The sequence below is a fragment of the Podarcis liolepis genome (genome assembly GCF_965112155.1).
Source record: "Podarcis liolepis genome assembly, chromosome: W".
NCBI classification, from domain to species: domain Eukaryota; kingdom Metazoa; phylum Chordata; class Lepidosauria; order Squamata; family Lacertidae; genus Podarcis; species Podarcis liolepis.
Window position 1 is genome coordinate 8,280,034 of NC_139568.1, and position 9,895 is coordinate 8,289,928.

A 9,895-nucleotide genomic window follows, 5' to 3' on the forward strand; every position below is an offset into this window, starting at 1 on the left:
CAAATGCTGGCCTTCTGCAACGGCATTTGTCTGGGCACCAGAATTAAAATACGAGCCACCATTTTTCCTTTTTTCCTTTATTCCCCAAATAATCTTTATTAGTTTTTCAATTAGATACTCCACATACACATATTGTATTACATTTTACATTTATACTTGCTCTTCAGAGCCCAGGTTTGGAAACAGCAGCAACTACCAACAGTAGAAGAATGGCGACAGAAGGTAATGGAATATGCAGAAATAGCCAAACTAACAGGGGAAATTCGACAACAGGGCGAGGAAACATTTCAAAAAGAATGGGGAAAATTTATGTTGTGTACAGGAAAGATAAGATGAAATAGTAAAACCAGTAGAATTGGAAACAGACCTCATAATAGGAAAGATTAAGAACAGTGATGGATAATGAAAATAAGAAGGGAAATGTATAAGGAAACTACCCGGTAATATAACTAACAGTAGTGGTAAATGAATACAGACAGACAACAAGAATTGTATAAACACAAGGATTTAATCTGCAAGTATTTGGTTCTTTGCTTGCAACTCTCTGAGTTCAGCAAAGCCAAACAGGATCTATTGTCTTGATACACCTGTATAGGACATTTCACAGAAGCTCTGATGTCCTGACGCAGTTGCACCAACCATTCACAATCCATGAGTGAAAATGACAGGGCATTGAGTTCTGCTTCACAGGAACTTAGGCTCACTGTTGTCTGCTTCTTGCACAACCAGTCAAACAGACAATGGTTGTACATGTAGCATACTCCAGAAGTGCTTGTACCATCCGTGGTATCACTTCCAAAGCAAGCATCTGCAAAGATTTCAAGACCTCCAGTCTTCTGACTAGTGAACCTCAGTCTGTAGTGCAAAGTCCCCTTCAAATAGTGGGCTATGCGCTTCAGAGCGTTCCAATCCTGAACAGTAGGATTGTTGGCATGTCTGCTAAGAAGGTTAGTGCTTACAGCTATGTCAGGTCTTGAACATCTAGCAATGAAATTCAGCTTGCCTAGAATGCATCTGTACAGTGTGGTGTCAGAAAATGCTTCAGCAGTACTATCTACCTGGTAACCTGTCACCATCGGTGTGTCTGCTGGGTTTGCATCAACCAAATTCAGCCTGGTCAATACATCAGCAATTTTCTGTGTCTGGTGTACCAGAAAATTACCTGTTTGGTCCTTCTCCACCTGCAAAGAAAGATAGTTGGATACCTCACCAAGATCCTTCATGTCAAAGTGCTCCTTCAGCTGAGCTAGGGTGCTTTCGTACAAAGCCTGATTCTTCCAAAACAAAAGAAGATTATCAACAAAACATAAACAATACAGTTAGTTTTGCCCCTCCTCCTTGACAAACACACATGGATCAGCTTTGCCTTGGTGAAAACCAAGAGAAAGCAATGTCTTGGTGAGTTTTGTGTTCCAACACCTGGCACTCTGCTTGAGACCATATAGGCATTTCCGTAGTTTACAGAGCATTCCCTTCTGTACCTGCACTCCATCAGGTGGAAGCATATACAGTTCCTCCCCCAAAACCCCGTACAAAAAAGCTGTGTTCACATCGTGATGAGAAACATGCAGTTTCTCTTCTGCAGCAATCTTGAGCATTAGCCTAATGCTCTCATACTTGACGGTGGGTGAGTAGGTCTCGTGGTAATCCTGTCCTGGTACCTGAGAAAAACCTCTGGCGACCAATCTGGCTTTGTGTCTGACAACCTTGCCAGTCTGGTCTGTCTTGGCCTTTTGCTGCCAACCAGCCTCATTCCTGGGACTACTGGCACTAGGTTTGGTTCCTATCCAAGGAATCAACTTCAGCCTTCATGGCATTAAGCCATGGTTCAGCATCTTTAGAGGTTAACACCCGAACCTCTTTGAAGCTTGCAGGTTCCCACACCTTCTCTGAGCTACCAAGAACCGCAGTTGCTGTCTTAGCAAACTCATCAGCAAATCTCTTTGGAGGTTTGCCTTTGGTGGCCCTTTCAGATCTGCGTACTAGACGCATGTCTTCTGCACTCATCTCCTCTTTCTTAGGAGAAAAGTGGCCAATGGTGAACAGTGGATCTTCCAGTTCAGTGTCAGATGTATCAGATGGTCTGACTGAGGCCTTTGCGCTCTTGTAGTCTGCTGTGTCATCACTGTCGCTGACATCAGCAGCAGCGCCGCCCACTGAGCTGGAATCTGAACTCTGATCATCATCCTCAGTTTCCGCTTCTTCCTCAGCCTCTTCATCCTCTTGTGAGTGACTCTGGAAAATTCCCACATTTTCAGGGGGTTCCGCTAGGGGCGCCACAGAAGATGGCCGACAATACCATTTCTCCAGCTCCCATGAGGTAATTTAGAGGCTGAGATGGGAGTAATCAGCATCCCAAATTCTTCCCGGTGGAAGGGAAGATGCAGTCTCATCCACGGTGCCCAACAAACCACCCCCAAGTTCGTAGAGAAGGAGGGGGTGGGGGCACTGGATGGAAAGCCCCCGAGGGAGTTCGGATCTCCTGGACGCTGTCTCCGCGAGCGCACCTAGTTCCATTTCTTAAGATAAAAATTTCGATTTAAGGTTTGGACATACTTCAAGCGAAGAAGGGGTAATTAATCTGTCAATTAAGCCAGCCACTGAGGTGCCAAGAGTGACAGAGAGGAAGAAAGATAACATCTAAGAATAACATCTAAGCCGGTATGTTGGAATGGAATTGTAATGTGTATGGGTTGCTCGTGCGTAAGTTGCCACCTCTCCAAGCTTTGTTGCCTTGCTAAACCTTTCAGTCTGGGCAGCCCTTCACTTCGTGGCTGCCTCAGTCGCTAGCAGAATCCGTCAGTGGGCGTTTCTTAAATCTTTTCCAACATAAAAGTTGTTTGACACCCAGTCTCCTCCTACTCTCTCTGCGCGGAAGTCTTCTGTGCAGGGTGAGCGTGGGTAGCGGAGGACCCGTGCTCTCCCCGCTGGTGTCCGGTGAAGAGTCCTGGAGCCCTCTCGCCGATTCCCCCATCAAATTTCACACAAAAGCACATTATTGCTTATTTCAACTTGCCTGTGGAAACATCTCAGAGGCCACAAAAAGAAGGAAGGATAACAACAGGAAGATTTAAAGAAGAAAATATTGGAAACTCAAGGCAGTAGAAACATAAGATGATTAGAGCCCCACTGAACTTGAAGCATGGGAAGCCCCAACAAAAATTTATAATTTGGCAGAATATTTGGACTATATGATATGTATTTGTATAATCTGGAGTACTTAATGTGGTTTGATTGGATTGGAGTGATCCTTAGCATGAATCTCACTTACATATTCTGTTGAAAAATATTGGGTATGTACCTTTTATTGTGTTTTGTATACTCTGCTTTATTTTACAATGTGTATGCAGGTAGCTCAGTTTTGTTATCATTCATCGGTTGTATGCCTTGTATCTTATTTCCAGCTGATGAAGACTATTACAAAACAGTAGTATCATTCTGGATACACTGTCCTTTTGAGGCTTTTGAGACATCTTCCGTTGAAATTTTTGAGCTCAGGGACTTGAGAGCAGGATGTTGTTTAAGTTGGGGGGGGGGGAGGGATGTACTAGAAAAACTCTTGGCCTGCAGTTGTGTTTCTGAAGTTTCATCAACTGAGACTTCTGAGGTGGCTTCCTCTCTCCGAATGCAAGAGGAAGAAATGGACCAAAGGAAGTGTCATTTCACACAACACACAGTTAATTCATTTGTATTGTATTTGTTTGAGACATCACTGAACCTCTCTTTGTTGCAAGTGCCAGCTCTAGAGCAGAAAACGCCAAATGTGCTGAGAGGAGAAAGAGGAAGGTTAGACTTCTGCATGCAGTGCCACTTTTATTTTGAAAAATGCCCAAAGGCCCTTTATTATGACCAAACAAAATGTCACAAAATAGTGAGGTAAGCTTCTGAATCCACCAGAGCTCTTCTTCTTCAGGATGTGGGCAGGGGTGGGGGGACTGAGGGAAACAAAAATTTGGCTAGGTATTGAGTCCATATTGGTCAAAAGTTAGGTTTTGCTGTACGCTGCCTTAAAAGGGGGCTGGTTTGGGGGCTCACATACACACACACTGGCATGTGACACATACCTCCAAAGTCGGAGGCAGTTTGTCTCAGTTACTAGGAATAAAAAATGGACGGGACCCTTTCTCTCACTTTGTCTACCAATCCCCACACTTTCTCTTTTCTCCCCCCCCCCCCATTTTGTCCTCCTTTCCCCCTGGATGAATTAAGCCAACGGTTGCATGAAATCAGGCCAAGGGCTGGCAATTGCCCATCTCTTTGCGAAAGGGGCAGTTCTGCCCCTTTGTTGGGAGAGAGACATCATTTGGCCTTGGTTGGGAGAGAGCCAGTGTGGTGTAGTGGTTAAGAGCGGTAGATTCGTAATCTGGGGAACCGGGTTCGCGTCTCCGCTCCTCCACATGCAGCTGCTGGGTGACCTTGGGCTAGTCACACTTCTTTGAAGTCTCTCAGCCCCACTCACCTCACAGAGTGTTTGTTGTGGGGGAGGAAGGGAAAGGAGGATGTTAGCCGCTTTGAGACTCCTTCGGGTAGTGATAAAGCGGGATATCAAATCCAAACTCCTCCTCCTCCTCTTCTTCTTCTTCTTCTTCTTCTTCTTCTTCTTCTTCTTCTTCAGGGGGCTACAAAGCAAGGATGCTGGCCCAGCGGCTGTTTCCAGGTCATTCTTTCCTCTGTCTTCCTACAGGGTCTCTACATATTCCTGGTCTATGCAATCTACAACAGCCAGGTGAGAGACAGCCACACTACGCAAGGGGGGGGGATTTGGCACCCTGTTTTCTCTGCAACAACTCTTCAGACTTTGAAAATGGGCTTGGAAGGATGTGATCAATGGCTTGTGAAACCAGCTAGGAAAGGACATCTACCCTCATGGTCACGGCCTTGGGGGTCCCTGAAATCTGCTGGATCCTCCCGTGTGTGTGTGTGTGGTGGCATTCTGACTACTTGTCATTCTGCTGGCGAGATCTCCTAGGGCAGGCTTGGCCAAACTTGGCACACCAGCTGTTTTGGGACTACAATTCCCACCATCCCTGACCACTGGTCCTGTTAGCTTGGGATGATGGGAGTTGTAGTCCCAAAACATCTGGAGAGCCAAGTTTGGCCATGCTTGTCCTAGGGTCATCCAAGTTCCCACTATATCTTGTGCAAGCAATGCTAGTTTTCTGCATATACGTGGAACCCTAGGAGTCAAACCCCCGTGTAAGACGCAGCCACACCACAGAGCAGGAGTGCGGAAACCTCCAGCCTGTGGGACAATCTCAGTCCTCCAGGCAGCCTGCAAAGCTAGCTGCAAAGTCTGTTGCATGTCAGACAACTTTGCTCCCCAACTGACTCCTCTGTGGACAGATGGCACCCAACGGAGGGTGGCAGTTGCTGCTGTTTTCCCCGCCTTTTCCTCTTCAGCTGAGGAAATAGCTACATACAACTAGCAGGTGCATTTTAAAATACCAGGATCCCTGCCCCCCACCATGGTGCCCCTCCCCCACAGGAATCAACCTGGACCCTGCAGTTGTCACCTGAGGCTTTTTTGTGTGTGCCCCCCGTGGGATATCTGGAGTGTGGCAACACAAGAACTGGCCTTTTCTGTGGTGACTCCCTGCTTGAGGAATGTTCTCCCCAGCGAGGCTTACCTGCCACCTGCTCATTGCACCTCTTTAGGCACTAGGCAAAAACCAGGCCTTTGGCTTTTAACTATCTCTACAGACTTTTAGAGTGGGTGGGATTGTTGTAAACAAAATCTGCCCTTTTCCCTTATGGGGTATCCAAGAGCCCATATAGAGTCCTTACATAGGTTCCCTATTGGTAGGAGAAAATAACAGAAGCCAACCAGAGAATATTGAGAAGCAAAGCACCTAGTAAGCCTGATCTTTATTGATCTGTTGCAGCAGGGTCCTCACTCATCACATCGCAGAAGGGAGGAGGAACCCAGAACAATGACGCGCAAGGCCTTATATAGACTTTTGAAATTGCCGCCCTGTAGATCAAGACCACCCCCAGGAACATCATACATACATCACAGAAGGGGTTAACCTAAGACCACCCCCCAGATACATCATACCTACATCACAGAAAAGGCGGTCTAAAACAGAAATTTGAATGTTGTTTTTCCTATTTGCCAGGTTATCTGATTGCCTTTCCTGATAGTGTGTCACCCATTAAAATGCTGATTACTCAATTCCTGAGACAATGGGAAGGTTCCCTGACGCCCCCTCCCTCCTTGCAGGGAAAATATTTGGTCAGTTTGGGAATCAAAATGGTTTCAGGTCGGTCTTCCTGTGCTGGTCTATGTGTGTGCTTGGTTGTTACACTTATGAACGTTACCATATATCAAGACCTCAAAATTCCTATCACAATATCCCCCCTTTGGGGCTAGAATTCTTCTTTAAAAATTTTGCCCCACAAATAATCACATGGTATGTTGTAAATGGATGCCTTTGTGTAAATATAGGATATCACATAAAAATAACACGTTGCATTGTTACTAAATTACTTGCGGCATTCTAACACTCTGGGAGAAACATTTACTCAATAGTGGTCTATGCTTTTCACTTAGCAGGAAGGTCCAGTAACAATTGAAAAATGCAGTTTGTTTTATTTATGCCTTTTGTGTGTGTGTGTGTTCTCAGGCGTCAAACTTAGCTCTCCTCCATCATACCACAGCAGCAACAATCCCTGGTGAATCCCTTTACGGCTTTCATAAAGACCATGTCACCTTGCCATAGATTTGGACAGGTTTGGACATGTCGTGAGAGAGATGTCCTTGCCTTGACCTTTCAATGGGATCTTTTTATTATAGGCTCTAGTCTTGTACTGTGGGGAAGTTGCTCACTTGCTCTTAAAGGACGAAAAAGCTAGTTGCAGCCTGGATACACTTGTCAAATACAAACTGAGTCCAATTAGAATTTAGATAGCGCCATGGTTCTCAACTTTTCAAACCAATCTGTAAATATATATATATATCTTAAAATGGGCACTTGTCCAAATTAATCAATTTAACTCTATAAGGGATCATTCCTGCTAAACCAAAGCATATACACCTTCATGCATCTGCTGTTGCATGGATCCTGAAGTTTGCTTTTTTATTTTTCGTGAAATGAATTAAAACAATTTAAAAATGGGTAGAGAAGGTTGGCACACTGCATAGAGTGCCAGGTGGAACATGATCTAATCTAAATACTGGATTACGCAATAGCCTGATCTATCAGAAGGCTCAAAATGCATGAGAATCCTCCACTGGTGTAAGCAATAAGACACCATACATTGAACATAAAAACAATTACAGTACACACAATAATTGGGTCCCCCCTTTGTGGAAATAACATACTGTCAGACCACATTTTAGCATTCCTACATAATATCACACAACAAACTAATTAAATATCAGTTGCATATCTTGAGGCAATTGTGATCTTTTACATATTTTTTCAATCCTGGAGCACAGAGTCTTGAGGTTTAAAAGTGAGAGAATGTCCTTGCAATTCAACTTTTCCCCCTTTGTCAGCCCCCCCCCCCCTGTCAGTCTATATCCTTTGGAAAGAGATTGCTGTAGCCACTTTGAAAACTCTGGTGTCTGTTGTTGTTGCAGGTAATAAATAGTCTTGTGGTCACAAGGAATTGGGCTGAGGGTTTTCCATCATTGGGTCTGCATTAACATCTGTAGAAGGGATATCCTGTAAAGGTTTTTTTTGCGGGGGGGGGGGGACGACGACAACGACTTAAAGACACAGTTAGAAAAGGGGCAAAAGCCCCTCCAAAAAATCTCCTTGAGTTATCTTGGGAAGTTGCAAATAATAACATCTTAGCTTGTTAAGCATTTTATTCATTTGAATATTATCATCACATTTCCATATAATTATTATTATCTGCTAAGTTTGTTTGCTTTCCTTCACTTAGTTACTCCACATATACAGGAAGAAAAGGGTAGAAATACAAGAAAGGTGAATATATATCTAAAAAAAGAAAATAAAAAATTAGATTACCAGTCAGATGAAAACGGACTTGACACAAAGACATCAGATTTAGAGAAGAATTATTATTATTTTTTAAAAGTTTTTTTATTGATTTTCATACATTAAACCAAACAAAAAAGACATACATAACACATTCACACTAAAAAGAATACATAAAAAATCAACATAGGACAACAACAGATTAACTACATTAACTACAAAACACATAACACTAACTGACTTCCCTTCGTCTCGGTATCGGAATGTGTTATGAAGTTTTTCTATCTGCAGTTTCTTCTCCTCAGACCATTCTCTGCATCACAAGTGTTATATCGCACCTACTGTAATTTTTAGATTTTTTACCTCTGTTTCCATGTATGCCATAAATTTATTCCAATCATTATTAAACTTTGTGTCTTTTTGATTTCTTATTTTCTGTGTCATTTTTGCCAATTCTAAATAATCAAATAGTTTGGATTGCCACTCATTTATAGTTGGGATTTTTGGTGTCTTCCAATTCTGCTCTATTAGTGTTCTGGCAGCCACTGTCGCGTACTGAAAAAGTGTTTGATCTTCCTTTTTGATTTCCTCTCCAGTTATCCCCAGCAAAAAGGCTTCGTTTTTTTTTTATAAAGGTATATTTTAAGATTTTTTTTAGTTCATTGTAAATGGATTCCCAGAATTTCTTGATAGGTTCACACAACCACCACATATGATAAAAATCACCCTCCTTGACCTTGCACTTCCAACATGATTTATCACCAATTTTATATATTTTATCCAGTTTTACGGGCGTTACATACCACCTGTACATCATTTTATACATATTTTCCCTGAGTGTTGTGCATGCCGAAAATCTCATACCTTTATTCCATAGTGCCTGCCATTTATCAAACTCTATATTATACCCAAAGTCCATTGCCCATCTCACCATTACCTCTTTTACTTCTTCATCCTTGGTGTCCCATTCAAGCAACAGGCTATACATTTTCGATAGGAGTTTTGTTTTACTTTCTAGTATTTCAATCTGGAATCTAGATTTTTTTCTCACTTATCCCATTTTTTTTGTCCTCGGTCCAGATGGAATTGATTTGGTGAAATTGGATCCAACCTGTCAATTTGTTCTTTATTTCTTCATATGGCCTAATCCTCCAACCAGTCTCTGTTTTTACTAGTAAATCTTCGTAGGTCCATCTTTCTCCTTCGATGTTTGTTTTTTTTATTGTCAAGATATCAATTGGCGATAGCCACCAAGGGGTATTCTGTTCCAGTAATTTTTTGTTCCTTTCCCACACCTCCAGCAGTGGCCCTCTAAAAATATGGTTGGAAAATCCTTTATGGATCTTTCCCTTATTACGCCATAGGTAAGCGTGCCAACCGAATCTTATATTAAATCCTTCTAAATCTAGCAGATCTTTATTTTTTATAACAATCCAATCCTTGACCCAACAAAGGCACGAGGCTTCATAATACAACTTTAAATTTGGAACTGCAAATCCTTCCCTATCTCTTTGATCTGTAAGTAATTTGAATCTAATTCTAGGCCTTTTTCCTTGCCAAATAAATTTAGAAAGTATTTTCTGCCAATCCTTGAATACTGAAGGTCCCCTAATTATTGGTATATTTTGAAATAGAAATAGCAGTTTCGGTAGTAGACTCATTTTTATTGCCGCCATTCTTCCCGACCAGGAGAGTTTTATTCTGTTCCAAGTATCTAAGTCCTTCCTTATTTCTTTCCATGTGGTTATATAATTATCTTCCATCAGATTAATGTTCTTTGTCGTTAACCAGATTCCAAGGTATTTTACTTTTTTGGTTACTTTAATTCCAGTCTGTGATTCAAGATGATTTTTAACCTCCTCTTTCACATTTTTAATCAACATTTTAGTTTTTGTTCTATTTAATTTAAAACCAGATAGTTTTCCAAATTCTTCTAACAGATCTAACAC